At 48.1% G+C, this 15566-nt stretch overlaps 1 protein-coding gene and 1 pseudogene across 1 annotated transcript in view; one reads left to right on the forward strand and one right to left on the reverse strand.

The window, feature by feature from the left end:
- Positions 1-15566, forward strand: part of LOC141229036 (oocyte zinc finger protein XlCOF29-like) — a 242596-nt gene that overhangs the window by 93665 nt on the left and 133365 nt on the right. The gene's annotated exons all lie outside the window — the stretch shown is intronic.
- LOC141229040 (uncharacterized) overlaps positions 1-15566 on the reverse strand; it is a 69094-nt pseudogene that overhangs the window by 47696 nt on the left and 5832 nt on the right.

Below are 15566 nucleotides of genomic sequence, written 5' to 3' on the forward strand. Positions count from 1 at the left end.
GGTGATGGAGGAGACATCGGAACCAGAAGCTCTTGCGGCGCAGGCTCTGTCCAGCCATTAAGATTAGGGTTGCTGGGACCAGTAGTATCATCCAGTCTGGCAGTATGGGTGTGTGTGCTGTCCAGCTGGAGTAATCAGCTCCCTCCTTCAGAGAACTGGAAAGCACCACACCCTACTAAAGCTGGAAGCATATTGCCGGAAGCTGCCAGTTACAGCCTTGTTCTCCTCTGGTTCAGACCTCTGTGCTCAGCTCCCGGTTTGTCTATTTGTTTCTTATTGTGACCCCGGCCCGTTTACGGACTACTCGTTTCTTCTGATTTTGTATTTTCTCTGCCCTCCTGGTTCTGACCCGAATACCTGACTATTCTTCCCATCTGACACAACAGAACAGCAGGTAACACAGTGGCCCAAGCTAGGGGTCTCTGTGTAAGTCCAGATCCATGTAGAGGGGTTAAAGAGAATCTACTACCCCCTGGGAGATTTCGGACCTATAATATGGGCATACAGGTTATAGAAAAGTAGATCTATACATGCCTGTATGGCCCATAGTAGAGGTCTGCTTGCAGTGAAATGGAGTTTTATAAAATCCGTTATCACATGCTTGGCGTCCCCCGGATATCAAGAAGTCCCCGCCTATCTGCTTATTTAGCATGTTCCCCACCTCCCCTGCACGTCACAGGGACCTGTGACGTGCACTGGTCTAACTCATTTCCCGCGCATGTGACGCGCCCCCTGGGCCATGTTCAGGGGAAACCCGGAGCCGGATCTGGGTAGGGGTAGTAGTCCTTGTGGCGGTGACCCGGTCCGTGCCCAGGGTGTCAAACTAAGTGGCAGTCTATGGCAGTAGATGTTAACTTGATCGACTACGCCACCCGTTGAGTGCGGCTTTGAAGCCGCCGCTGCAGAACAGTCCACTGAGGCCAGGTGTATAAGGATGTGCAGCGTGGTGGTATAACCCCCAACGGGAGGGGTATGGCCTCAGGGCAGCAGGTGAAGATGAGGGGGGTTGTGACGGTGCAGTAAGAAGAGTCAGAGTCAGGAGATGCAGTTTCAGGGGTTTTACTCACAAGTGTTCTCTCAGTCACTCTGGCCTTGAGTGACCACCCGAGCCGTGCTGCGTCCACCAGGTCCTGGACTCGGCTAACCCCCAGGCAGTTCTGGAGCGTGGTCCTGAGCTCCCTTCTCCCTCTCTGTCTCTGGCCATTCCCACCAGGGATCCACCTTTGGCCGGCTCCCTCGGGTCTCTTAGTGGTCAAACCTCCTCTGGGTTCCCTGACCCTATGCTTGGTGTGCCTTTCTGGTGGATTTGGTGAGGGTCGTGGCAAATCTTGACCACGACCTCCGGTTCCTGGCTGAGGATAAGTGGCCTCCACCAGTTCGGGTTCCGGTACCCGTGTCCGCCAACCCTTCACCCTTTTTGGTCTGATTCTGGGTTCTTAGGGTTCCCTCTGGTCTTCCACTCTGGGCCTTTCTTTCTCCTCTCTCCTCTGCAGGCTTGGCTCTGGAGCTGGGCCCAGCCGGAGCCACAGCTCCCTGTCAGCCCTCCTGGCTGAGCTCCTCTGCTCTGCTCCTCCTCAGACTGACTGACCCTGTCCTAAGATGGTGCCCACCTTATATACTCCCTCTATGTGTGAGCCCAGGTGACTAGCACCCAATGAGCTCCTAGCTTTACCCAGAGTACTCCCCCTATCTGCCCCTACACTACTGGGATGTTCCACCCCCCTCCCACTCCAGCCAGGGACAGACGCTGTTGTACCTGCACATATACTTGGTGGGAGTACCGTAATTCTGTCCCCCGGAAATGGGATGTATGTAGTGCATGCAGCCTACTGAGCTCAGTCCCACACTCCATCCTTACCCGGGAGTGGAATACCACACCTCTGGAGTGAGGTGCAATACCCCTGTAGCAGCCGAGTCCTCAGGGTGCTACATTCCCCCCTGGTAAATCACAGCACGTCCTCGGGCTGTAAAAGAATAAAATATCCAAAAACATACAATTTTTTTTTTTTTTCAAAACATCCATAACCATATAAAACATTAAACATTATCAGATTTAAACAAGATAAACTTTTTCTTTCATATAAAACTCTTTTATAATAATGTTCTTTGAGTTACTGGCCACTGTGCGCTTGTGACCAGGTAAAAGTGCAACAGTCAGTTTAAGAAAAAAAAACAGTTTTCCTATAAAACCAGTAGGGGGCGCCTTAGAAAGCGCAACTATATACAAGGGGAGGTGGCCGCTCTCAGTCCTCGGCCAGTGGGGATAAGGGATGGCTGCTCACAGTCCTCAGCCTGGTAAGGGATAGGGACACACGGGTAACAGTTCGCTGGTCCCAACGGGGACTATATTTTAACTAGCAGCAGTACTTATAACAGTTCTCATACCCCGACGGGTAACTATATACAGTTCTTTTTTTACCATACTCTAATAACGGCGTCCTCCTGATGCTTCCTCCCTGTATCCTTCAGACCCGTCCGGGTCCTCTTGAGTGAACCCGATGAGGTCTCCTCCAGTGGGGTCCCACGCAAACTGCGCTTCCTCCAGCGAGAGTGGGGTGATCTTGGCGGGCGCCGGAGCCGGGATCAGGGGCTCATCCAGGGGTCTTTCTTTCCGGAGTCGGGGATGGTAGTACTCCGGTGGCCACTCAAAGGGCTGCCCATCCGGGCAAGTATGTTGGGCGAACAAGTCTTCACCCAGGGGTAGGACTTTGTGGGTTGAGGGCGCGGTGGTGGTAGCGGCGCCCGGGTTCACCAGGCCTTGCGACCAGGCCTGGGGCACCCTGAAGGTGAAGGGCACCGTGAAGACGGCGGCGCCCGGGTGTACTTGACTTTGCGACCAGGCCGGTGGCGTCTCCTGCTTGGCCGCGCTCAGGGTTGAGGCGCGTGACGTCACAAGAGGCGTGGCCGCGGCTCCTGCTTGAGGCCTAGTCTGGAGCGGTAGCGGTGCGGCAACGGGCACGATCAGTGGGATTTCGGGCTCTGCGACGGGGAGCGGGGGTAGGCTTACGGTGGCTGGGCTTGGGGTAGTGACGTCCCCTTTACTTGCCTCCGTCTCTTCAGCTCCCTCTGCGGCGTCGTCTCCGGCCTCCGTCCCTTCTGCATCCTCTTCAGGGGCAGGCGTGCTCCTCGTTGCGGGTGGTGTGCTTCGCTGGCGGGTTCCAGCCTGCTGGGCCATCTCCCTGCTCCATTCCGTCAGCGTTTCTCGCTGCACCTGGGCCATCCTCCATGCGAGGCCCTCCAGCGCGGTCTGTGCACGCTCCCGGTCTCGGGGGAGCTGTGCCAGGATCTCCACCAGGTCTTGTGGAGTGGTGGCTTGCATCAGGCTCCTGACCACAGGGTCGGTGCTGCCTGCCTCTCCCTCCATCTCCGGGTACGGCTCCTCCAGACTCCTCCAGGCTGCACCCATCTTCTCTGTTTTGTTCTGTATCCGCCCCCATTGAGGGCGGTCCTGGGGCAACTTGGTGATTGTCAGTTCCAGGGGCAGACCCCCCACGCTGATGGACATCTCAATCATTGCAGTCTCTGCTGGTGGGGGCGGTCTTCGTTTTTGGCGCCATTCTTGGTCCTGGCCCACGATGGGAGGTGGCCTCTTGCCACCCTCTGGCACGCCCATAATGGCGTCCGCTCTGCCAGGGCGGGAAATCTTCCCAGATGGCGGGAATCATCTCCCAGTGGCGGGAAACTCTGTGGATGGCGGGAAAAAGCTGCAGATGACGGGCAACCGGCGGGAAACGACCCGTGATGGCGTCCGATGGCGGGGACCCTCCGGAATTGGCGGGAGACTTCTTTTTACGGTACAGATAAACTTTTCTTCAGGCACGCAGTACCCGGTGGTTGCGGGCACGTTATCCTGCCGACTACGCCAAAGTTGACGCGCCCCCTGGGCCATGTTCAGGGGAAACCCGGAGCCGGATCTGGGTAGGGGTAGTAGTCCTTGTGGCGGTGACCCGGTCCGTGCCCAGGGTGTCAAACTAAGTGGCAGTCTATGGCAGTAGATGTTAACTTGATCGACTACGCCACCCGTTGAGTGCGGCTTTGAAGCCGCCGCTGCAGAACAGTCCACTGAGGCCAGGTGTATAAGGATGTGCAGCGTGGTGGTATAACCCCCAACGGGAGGGGTATGGCCTCAGGGCAGCAGGTGAAGATGAGGGGGGTTGTGACGGTGCAGTAAGAAGAGTCAGAGTCAGGAGATGCAGTTTCAGGGGTTTTACTCACAAGTGTTCTCTCAGTCACTCTGGCCTTGAGTGACCACCCGAGCCGTGCTGCGTCCACCAGGTCCTGGACTCGGCTAACCCCCAGGCAGTTCTGGAGCGTGGTCCTGAGCTCCCTTCTCCCTCTCTGTCTCTGGCCATTCCCACCAGGGATCCACCTTTGGCCGGCTCCCTCGGGTCTCTTAGTGGTCAAACCTCCTCTGGGTTCCCTGACCCTATGCTTGGTGTGCCTTTCTGGTGGATTTGGTGAGGGTCGTGGCAAATCTTGACCACGACCTCCGGTTCCTGGCTGAGGATAAGTGGCCTCCACCAGTTCGGGTTCCGGTACCCGTGTCCGCCAACCCTTCACCCTTTTTGGTCTGATTCTGGGTTCTTAGGGTTCCCTCTGGTCTTCCACTCTGGGCCTTTCTTTCTCCTCTCTCCTCTGCAGGCTTGGCTCTGGAGCTGGGCCCAGCCGGAGCCACAGCTCCCTGTCAGCCCTCCTGGCTGAGCTCCTCTGCTCTGCTCCTCCTCAGACTGACTGACCCTGTCCTAAGATGGTGCCCACCTTATATACTCCCTCTATGTGTGAGCCCAGGTGACTAGCACCCAATGAGCTCCTAGCTTTACCCAGAGTACTCCCCCTATCTGCCCCTACACTACTGGGATGTTCCACCCCCCTCCCACTCCAGCCAGGGACAGACGCTGTCGTACCTGCACATATACTTGGTGGGAGTACCGTAATTCTGTCCCCCGGAAATGGGATGTATGTAGTGCATGCAGCCTACTGAGCTCAGTCCCACACTCCATCCTTACCCGGGAGTGGAATACCACACCTCTGGAGTGAGGTGCAATACCCCTGTAGCAGCCGAGTCCTCAGGGTGCTACACATGCGCAATGCGACGCTCACATCAGGAGAGCTTTGTTTCCTCCCGGCCCGTTTGTCTCTCCACTGCTCCGCAGTGTTCTGGTGCGCAGGCTCCCCAATGCAGCCTCCCCGGTGCACCAGAACACTGCGGAACAGTGCAGAGACAAACGGGCCGGGAGGAAACAAAGCGCTCCTGATGTGAGCGTCGCAACGCGCATGTGCAGGAAGTGAGTGACAAGAGCGCACGTCACAGGTCCCTGTGACGTGCAGGGGAGGGGGGGGGACATGCTAAATAAGCAGATAGGTGGGGATTTCTGGGCTAACTAAAGAGATAGGCGGGGATTTCTTGGTGTCCGGGGGACGCCAAGCATGTGAAGACAGATTTTATAAAACTCAATTTCACTGCAAGCAGACCTCTACTATGGACCATACAGGTATGTATAGATTTACTTTTCTATAACCTGTATGCCCATATTAGAGGTCTCAAATCGCCCAGGGGGTGACAGATTCCCTTTAAAGAAGTTAAAGGGGTGATGGGCAAAACTGTGACTATAGACCATAACACATCTACTGAAGAACTGAAGAAATCAAGCTGAACAGGCTTCTTTAGTAAAAAAATGAGTAAATAGTGGTGAAACCTCTCTGGAGTAATTAGAGTATGGGGCTCGGTGGTTCTTGGCAATCTAAACTATCATAAGGGACAATATTTTCAGATCAGATGAGTTTCAAGAAGAAATATTAGACATTTTAAATGAACTTTTTATAATAGTGCAGAGCTGAGGTGTCTTAAATTTAGACCTCGGGCATTGGGAAGACGTAATGGAGACCTTTTTTAAAGACTACCAGGGAGTTACAGATTCACATAAGTGAGGCCGGCCGATCCCACCACAATCAAACTATCATACAGAATGAACCTGGAAAAAAAAGACATAAAAAATGTTACATCCACAACAAGAACATATGTATGAGGGGAGAACTCCAACATTAACTTACACTTATTTATGGTGGACCATTGGAGCTACAATAACCTGACCAGAAGAGTGGAGAAAGTATTAGCGCCCCCCATTTCAGGAGAGATTGTGCAGTAATCTGAATTCCTTAGGATTGAAAACATAATGTAATTTATGACGTGAAGTGAATCCAACATACCAGGGCTCGAGTCATACCAACACATCTCCTGCAGGTGAAAATATTACAGTATATTACAGCTATCAGCCTCGCATAGCTTAGAGATATAAGTGCTTCTCAATAAATTAGAATATCATCAAAAAGTTAATTTATTTCAGTTCTTCAATACAAAAAGTGAAACTCATATATTATATAGAGTCATTACAAACAGAGTGATCTATTTCAAGTGTTTATTTCTGTTAATGTTGATGATTATGGCTTACAGCCAATGAAAACACAAACGTCATTATCTCAGTAAATTAGAATAATTAACAAAAAACACCTGCAAAGGCTTCCTATGCGTTTAAAAAGGTCCCTTAGTCTGTTTCAGTAGGCTCCACAATCATGGGGAAGACTGCTGACTTGACAGATGTCTAGAAGGCAGTCACTTACACACTCCACAAGGAGGGAAAGCCACAAAAGGTCATTGCTACAGAAGCTGGCTGTTCACAGAGTGCTGTATCCAAGCATATTAATGGAAAGTTGAGTGGAAGGAAAAAGTGTGGTAGAAAAAGGTGCACAAGCAACCGGGATAACTGCTGCCTTGAAAGGATTGTTAAGAAAAGGCCATTCAAAAATTTGGGGGAGATTCACAAGGAGTGGACTGCTGCTCGAGTCATTGCTTCAAGAGCCACCACACACAGACGTATCCAGGACATGTGTTACAAGTGTCGCATTCCTTGTGTCAAGCCACTCATGACCAACAGACAACGCCAGAAGCGTCTTACCTGGGCCAAGGAGAAAAAGACCTGGACTGTTGCTCAGTGGTCCAAGCTGTTGTTTTCAGGTGAAAGTAAATTTTGCATTTCATTTGGAAAGCAAGGTCCTAGAGTCTGGAGGAAGAGTGGAGAGGCCACAATCCAAGCTGCTGAAGATCTAGTGTGAAGTTTCCACAATCCGTGATGGTTTGGGGAGCCATGTCATCTGGTGGTGTAGGTCCACTATGTTTTATCAAGACCAAAGTCAGCGCAGCCGTCTACCATGAAATTTTAGAGCACTTCATGCTTCCTTCTGCCGACAAGTTTTTTGGAGATGGAAATTTCATTCTGCAGCAGGACTTGTCACCTGTCCACACTGCCAAAAGTACCAATACCTGGTTTAAAAACAACAGTATCAATGTCCAGCAACTCGCCTGACCTTAACCCCATAGAGAATCTATGGGGTATTGTCAAGAGGAAGATGAGAGACACCAGACCCAATAATGCAGACGAGCTGAAGGCTGTTATCAAAGCCACCTGGGCTTCCATAACACCTCAGCAGTGCCACAGGCTGATCCCCTCCATGCCACATTGCAGTAATTGATGCACAAGGAGCCCGACCAAGTATTGAGGGCATTTACTAAACATACATTTCGGTAGGCCAACATTTCGGATTTTAAAAACATTTTTCAAGCTGATGTTATAAAGTATTCTAATTTACTGAGATAATGACTTTCGTGTTTTCATTGGCTAGAAGCCATAATCATCAACATTAACAGAAATAAACACTTGAAATAGATCACTCTGTTTGTAATGACTAGATATACTATATGAGTTTCACTTTTTTGAAGAACTGAAATAAATTAACTTTTTGATGATATTCTAATTTATTGAGAAGCACCTGTATATCATGGCACAGGTGTAATGTTTTCTGTATAGTGTATCACAATCCTGTTTGAAGTTAGTCGGTTTTAAAAGAAATTGAAAAGTCAGGATAAAGGGAAACTCTGGTGTTATTGTACAGAAATTCACACTTGGCCCTCACTGCACATTTAATGTTGACGATCATAAAAGTGAAGTTTGGTCAGAAAGACTGGACCTGGTCTTGTAGGGACCATATGAGGACATTCAGCAGCACAGAAGGGAGAGAAGGTAGATTCATCCAATAAGATATCAGGGATCTAGGAAGCCAACACCATCATTACCCTCCACTTTCTCTTATAGGTTCATCATATTTTCTTCAAGTGATTTTCTAACTTGTCAGCACATTCTTCATACGCTGTCATTTGGCTTTGTAGTTTACAGATCTGAGGAGGTAAGGGTCAGCGTCTTCTGATTTCAGTTGGTAGGTAGATCCTCCAGGTTATAAGTTCTATAGAAAAGGGCTTTCAATGGCCAAAATCATTTGAACAGTTTTGGGTGGAGGAGAAAGTTGTAGTCTAGAGGCAAAATGGTGATCATACAATAGTGATACGGCTGGACTACACCACCGATAAAGCGGCCACAGCCAGTGACTGAGAAGAATCTGTGACTTCTCTGCATTTAGTGGTTACTACTAGTGTTGAGCGAGCATGCTCGACACTGCTCGGTACTCGCCCGAGCATCTCGCTACTCGGGATGTTCGGCGAGCACTGAGCATTTCCGGGTTACTCGGGCAGGAGCTCGGGTCTCCGCCCTACATGTTTGGCGCTCTTTACAGAGCCAATGAACATGCAGGGATTGCCAGCCAGTCACTGTAATGCCGCTGCCATGTTGGTTGTGGGCATTAAATTGATTGGCTGGCCGCACAGCGTCACCTCGAGTATTTAAAACCGGGTGCCGCCATCTTGGACACAGTCGCCCGGGATCAGACAGTGTAGGGAAAGTGCTGCTGAGCTAGGGAGAGAATTATAGTGCGAAATAGGTAGTGTAGGGTCTCTAAAGCCTGCCAAATCAAACAAACAGTCCTTCTCAGGACTAATATCCATCCCAGATATCAGGCAGGCAGGCTGTATAGGAGACGCAGTGGTTATACCAACAAACACTGCATTACAGTCCTGTGTGCTCCTGCTGCTCAAATTGCTAGACTTAGTCCCAGGTCTCGGGGGCCAGGAAAAATCCTTTTTTTTTCATCTAAATCCTCTTTTTTTTTTTCCCTCCGTCAGACTGTACAAATACCCGTCTTATTAACCTTTTGGTGTCCCCCCCCCAAAAAAAAGAGTGTGTCTGTGAGTGTTCAGACACAAATATATCTGTTTAAAAGATTCTGGTGTAGGCCAGATAACTATAACTGTGGTTTTGCAGTTTCACGGTTCAAATCTCTGTATTATCCTGCTTTTTGCCTTTTTTCCGTAAAAAAAACAGTAATAGTGTCTTGCTGACTGTTCAGACACAAATATATCTGTTTAAAACATTCTGGTGTAGGCCAGAGAAATAGAACTGTGGTTTTCCTCTTCCATGGTTCTATTCTCCTTTTTATTACCCTATTTCCATTGATAGTGCGAGTGTAAGCTATTTTACTTCATTTACAATGGGCAAGGCGCGTAGCAAGGGACGTGGAACTGGACGTTCTGGTGATGGTGCGTGTAGAGGACTGGGCCATGACCAAGATGAAAATGTGCCACAACCAACAGCCACATCTTCTCGCTCCCACTTCTTGACCGAATTACCAGGGAAGCACACAACACCAGTATTGTGAACTGATGAGTGTGAACAGGTTATTAATTGGATAGCAGATAATACTTCCAGTTACTTGGGCACCACCACCTCCGGTCTGTCTTCCATACGGTCAAGTTTTAGTGAGTCTTGACCGCATACTCCTCCTCACCCTGGTGCTCCTTCCTCCCACCATGCCGAGTGTCATCAGACAGCAACTGATCCCACAGTTGGACACTCTGAAGAGCTGTTCACTGGTCCATTTCCATATTTGTGCCCCTCGCCTGCTCCGCTTCAAGTGGTGGAAGAATCATAGAATCATAGAATCATAGAATGGTAGAGTTGGAAGGGACCTCCTGGGTCATCTGGTCCAACCCCCTGCTCAAAGCAGGATTCACTAGATCATCTCAGACAGATGTCTGTCCAGCCTCTGTTTGAAGACGTCCATTGAAGGGGAACTCACCACCTCTCGTGGCAGCCTGTTCCACTCATTAATCACCCTAACTGTCAAAAAGTTTTTTCTAATATCTAATCTGTGTCTCCTCCCATTTAGTTTCATCCCATTGCTTCTAGTCTTTCCTTGTGCAAATGAGAATAAAGATGATCCTTCTACAATGTGACAGCCCTTGACATATTTGTAGACAGCTATTAAGTCTCCTCTCAGTCTTCTTTTTTGCAAGCTAAACATTCCCAAATCCTGCAACCGTTCCTCATAGGACATGGTTTGCAGACCAGTCACCATTCTGGTCGCTCTTCTCTGAACTTGCTCCAGTTTGTCTATGTCTTTTTTAAAATGTGGTGCCCAAAACTGTACACAGTATTCCAGATGAGGTCTGACCAAAGAGGAGTAAAGACCGATAATGACTTCACGTGATCTAGACTGTATGCTTCTGTTAATACATCCCAGAATTGTATTTGCCTTTTTTGCTGCTGCATCACACTGTTGACTCATGTTCAGTCTATGATCTATTAGTATACCTAAGTCTTTTTCACATGTACTGTTGCTTAGCTCTATTCCTCCCATTCTGTATATGCTTTTTTCATTTTTATTGCCCAGATGTAGTACTTTGCATTTTTCCCTGTTAAAAACCATTCTGTTGGTTGCTGCCCACTGCTCCAGTTTATTTAGGTCTTTTTGAATCCTCTCTCTCTCTTCTCTAGTATTAGCTATCCCTCCTAGCTTTGTGTCATCAGCAAATTTAATCAGTTTACCCTCAATTCCTTCATCTAAATCATTGATAAAGATGTTGAACAATACAGGTCCCAGGACGGAGCCCTGTGGTACCCCACTTGAGACATTCATCCAGCTGGATGTGAAGCCATTTACAACCACCCTTTGAGTCCGATCACTAAGCCAGTTATGAATCCACCTAACAGTTGCCTGGTCCATTGCATACTTGGTCATTTTTTCAATAAGGATGATGTGAGATACTTTGTCAAATGCTTTGCTGAAGTCAAGATATACTATATCTACAGCATTTCCCTGATCCACCCAGTCAGTGATTCTGTCATAGAAGGAAATTAAGTTAGTCTGACATGACTTGTTAGTTACAAACCCATGCTGACTCTGGTTAATCACTTCATTCTTATCCATGTACTTACATACATGTTGTTTAATAATTTGTTCAAAGATCTTTCCTGGTATAGAAGTCAGACTCACCGGCCTATAGTTCCCTGGGTCCACCTTCTTCCCCTTTTTGAAGATAGGAACAACATTTGCTCTTCTCCAGTCTTCTGGGACTTCTCCTGTTCTCCAAGAACTTTCAAAGATTATGGAGAGTGGTTCTAAAATTTCTTCTACAATCTCCTTCAGTACTCTGGGGTGTAATTCATCTGGACCTGGAGACTTGAACTCATTTATGTTAGCTAAAAATTCCCTCACAATCTTTCTGTTTACTGATAACTTGGATTCCTCTATTCCTTTAAAAGGACAGTGAAGATCAGTTGATGTTACATTTTCTTTCTGAGAGAAAACAGATGCAAAATAGGAATTAAAAAGTTCGGCCTTCTCAACATCCTCTCTTACCATTTCTCCATTTTCATCCTGTAAAAATCCTATAGCATCTTTGACTTTTCTTTTGACATACCCCCAAAATCCTTTTTTATTGCTTTTGACATCTCTTGCAAGCCTTAATTCATTGTCAGCTTTAGCTAACCTGATACGTGCCCTGCAGGATCTGCAGACTGCATTATAATCTTCTTTAGATATGCCTCCCTCTTTCCATTTAATAAACATTTTTCTTTCTTTTTAGCATGTGTTTAAGTTCTGTGTTCATCCATCCTGGTTTCCTTAAATGCTTCCCATTCTTCCTACTTTTCGGGATTGTTAACGATTGTGCTTTGAGAATCTCATTTTTAAAAATTTCCCATCCTTCCTGGACATTTTTGTCCTTAAGGACATCCAGCCATTGGATCCCTCCTATTCTCTTTCTGAGTCTCTTAAAATCTGCCTTTCTAAAATCTAACCTTGAAGTTTGAGTCTTCACATGTCTTCCTCCTCTAGTTATCCAAAATTCTATAATAGCATGATCGCTGCCTCCTAGGGTCCCAGCCACCTTTACCTCCTCAACCATTTCCTCCCTGTTTATAAGGATTAGATCCAAAGTAGCAGATCCCCTTGTTTTCTCCCCTACCTTTTGGAAGATAAAGTTGTCAGCAAGAGAGGATAAGAATTTGCTTGACCTGTTAGTTTTACTTGAGAGAGATTCCCAACAAATGTCTGGATAGTTGAAATCTCCCATGACCACTACGTCATATTTTTTGGAGAACTTGGTCATTTGATACATAAAGAGCTCATCCATATCTTCAGCTTGCCCATGTGGCCTGTAGTAAATGCCTACAATGGTGTCCTTTCCGTTGTTCTCTCCTTGTATTCTTACCCAAACAGTTTCCACAGAACTCCCAGTCTCTGAAGCTTCAATCTCTGTGCAGATATACGCTTTTCTAATATACAATGCAACACCTCCTCCTCGTTTATCAAGTCTGTTTCTTGCAAATAAGTTGTATCCTTTTAGCCTTTTATTCCAATCATGTGTATCGTCCCACCAAGTTTCAGTGATTCCAATGACATCATATTCCTTTTCCTGCATTAGTAGTTCCAATTCTCCTTGTTTGTTGCCCATGCTTTGTGCATTTGTATAAAAACATTTTAGTTTGTGATTGGTTTCTCTTCCTCCCATATTTTTATTATTTAGATTTTTTTGTCTTTGTTCTTCTTTTCCACTTCCAGTAGCAGAGATCTCAATAGTATTTGTCAGCTGTATGGCTTTTTCTGGCCTTTTGCTTCCCTTCCCACATTGTTCTAGTTTAAAGCTCTTCTGATGAGTGTAGCAAGGCGACTTCCAAATACATGTTTTCCAGTCTTCGTAAGGTGCACCCCATCTCTAGCAAGTAGTCCATCGTATAGGTAATTCATTCCGTGATCCAGAAATCCAAATCCTTGTTGACGGCACCATCGAGGTAGCCAGTTGTTCACCTGTAGAATCTTATTCCACCTCATTGTTCCATGGCCATCCACTGGGAGGATGGATGAGAAGACCACCTGCGCTCCCAATTCTTTCACTTTCTTGCCTAAGTCTTCAAAGTCACTGCAGATGGTTTCCAGGTCCTTTCTTGCGGTGTCATTTGTCCCCACATGTATTAGCAGGAATGGGTAGTGATCTGTAGGTCTGAAGAGTCTTGATATCCTGTCAGACACATCTTTAATTTTTGCTCCTGGAAGACAGCACATTTCTCTTGAGGTTATGTCTGGTCTGCAGATAGCGGCCTCTGTTCCTCTTAGCAGGGAATCCCCCATGACCACCACTCTCCGTTTTTTCTTCACAACATTCTTCTTTCTCCATCCAGGAGGATTCTGAGGGCTTACAAGGTTATTCATTGCTGGCAAAGTCTTATCTTGCTGTATTTCTTCATGGTTCTCCTGTGTGAGAGCCTGGTACTGGTTCCTGAGCAGTATGGGTGCTGACTGCCTCTCGATCCTCCTGCTTCTGTGGGTCACATGCTTCCATTCCTCTGTTTCGTCAGGTGCAGTTCGAATTTCTTCTCTTTCTGAATCATGAAGAGATAATTCTGCTCTGTCTAAGAACTCTTCACCTTCCTTAATGATTTTCAAGGTAGTTAACCTCTCTTCTAGATTTCGCAACTTTTCCTCCAACAGGGACACAAGCTTGCATTTCTGGCATGTGAAGTCTGGCTTTTCCACTGGCAAGTCTGTGAACATGTAGCAGGATATGCAGCTCACCAAATGGCTCCTGGACTCTTCCATGTTCTTATTGTTAATGTTCTGAAAACAGTGAAAAAAGCTTAAAAAAAAAGCTTCAAAGCTTTACCGATGTCCACTTTTCAGCTCCAACAGCCAAAATCCAGTGTTCTTTGAGCTCGCGGAGACTCTTCACTTACCCCAAAATGCAGTGGGAATATGCAAATTATCTCCTCAGGACCCCTCCCCTGGTTTACCGATGTCCTCTTTTCAGCTCCAACAGCCAAAATCCAGTGTTCTGGAGATCTCATGTCTCATGTTATCTCCTCAGGACCCCTCCCCTGGTTTACCGATGTCCTCTTTTCAGCTCCAACAGCCAAAATCCAGTGTTCTGGAGATCTCATGTAGCGATGCCCAAATATTTGAACAGCCACGGCCACAGAAAGGCGACGCTGGCAATTTGTCACAAGAGGTGGACGATGACGAGACACAATTGCCACGAAGGGAGGAGGAGAATCGTGGTGCGCAAGTGGAAGAGGAGGAGGTGGTGGATGATGTAGTAACTGACCCAACGTGGCAGGAGGACACGCAGAGCGAGGCCAGCAGCACAAGGGGGAGGGAGGCAGAGTACCCCAATAGGCAGGAAGAAGCAGTGTGGTGGCCACACACAGAAGGCGGGCAACCGTTCCCCGTAACACCAACACGAGGGACGTTGCCAGTACAACCGGTAGGTCTTCCACAGTCTGGAAGTTTTTTAAAGACTCTGCTGATAACCCCAAAAAGGCCATTTGTACCACCTGCCATGCCAGCATCAGCAGGGGTAACAAAAGTACCAGCCTGACCACCACCAGCATGATCAGGCACATGTCAGCAAAGCACCCCCAGGGTCCACGACCAGTGTCAGCGGGTGTCACCACTGCTTTTTCCGCTGTTGTGCGTGTAAGAGAACCCCCTGTTGTGCGTGCAAGGCAATCCCCTGTCCACACTGCATGCAAAGATGCCCCCTCCTTTCAGTCTTCACTTGTTATGTTAGTTTCGCAAGAAACAGCATCAACGTCCACATCCCACCGCAGCGTTCAATTGTCCATATCCCAAACCTTTGAACGAAAGAACAAATTCGCAGCCAACGCCCCACAGGCCATGGTCCTAAATTCACACATTTCACGACTGCTTGCACTGTAAATGCTGCCTTTTAGGCTGGTAGAGACGGAATCCTTCCGCAACCTTATGGCGGTGGCCGTCCCTCGGTACTCGATCCCCAGCCGACACTATTTTGCCCGGTGTGCCATCCCCGCACTACACAAGCACATGTCCCAAAACATCTGCCGTGCCCTCAACAACGGAGTTACTGGGAGAGTCCACCTGACAACGGACACGTGGACAAGTGCTTGCGGCCAGGGATGGTACATCTCCCTGACGGCACACTGGGTAAACATAGTGGAAGCCGGGACCCAGTTGGACCTTGGGACGGAACACATCCTCCCCACACCGAGGATTGTGGGCCCAATGTCAGTCAGAGTTGCCACCACAGTGTACATCTCCTGCGTATCATCCTCCTCCTCATGTTCAGCCTCCATCTAAGATATAACCACATCAGTTACAAGCTGGAAGCACTGCAGTACTGCCTCTGCCAAGCGGCAACAGGCTGTGCTGAAACTCATAAGCTTAAGTGATAAACCTCACACTGCTTGTGAGTTCTGGACAGCTGTGAAAGAGCAGGCAGATCTGTGGCTGAGACCGCTGAACCTACATCCAGGCATGGTCGTGTGTGACAATGGCCGTAACCTGGTGGCGGCTCTGAGGAGAGGCGA

The sequence above is a fragment of the Phyllobates terribilis genome, unplaced genomic scaffold, assembly GCF_046119375.1.
Source record: "Phyllobates terribilis strain yellow unplaced genomic scaffold, ASM4611937v1 Scaffold_453__1_contigs__length_1468511, whole genome shotgun sequence".
NCBI classification, from domain to species: domain Eukaryota; kingdom Metazoa; phylum Chordata; class Amphibia; order Anura; family Dendrobatidae; genus Phyllobates; species Phyllobates terribilis.